Below are 394 nucleotides of genomic sequence, written 5' to 3' on the forward strand. Positions count from 1 at the left end.
ACTGTGCTCCCAGGGCCCACTGTGCTCCCAGGGCCCCGCTGTGCTCCCAGGGCCCACTGTGCACCCAGGGCCCCTCTGTGCTCCCAGGGCCTGCTGTGCACCAGGAGGTCCAGCAGCAGAACCCTTTCTTTAAGTCCGAGTGGCATCTCTGGGCACTTGTTAGAAAAGCAGATATGGGCGTGCTCCCGGCCGCTGGATCCGGAGCTCTGGGGTGGCTCCCGCCGTCTGTCTCCCAGGCCTCCAGGGCGCTGCCATGCCAGCCTGAGTGTGAGAACCGCCACCTAAAAACTAGCCTTGTCGAAAGGCCAAGGCGTGTGATTGAACTATGTCTGAGGAGGAAGAGGGGGAGCCCAGGCCTAGGGTTACCAGGCGGGTGGAGTTCCTGGGACACAGT

This window comes from Myotis brandtii, unplaced genomic scaffold, assembly GCF_000412655.1.
Source record: "Myotis brandtii unplaced genomic scaffold, ASM41265v1 scaffold687, whole genome shotgun sequence".
NCBI lineage: Eukaryota > Metazoa > Chordata > Mammalia > Chiroptera > Vespertilionidae > Myotis > Myotis brandtii.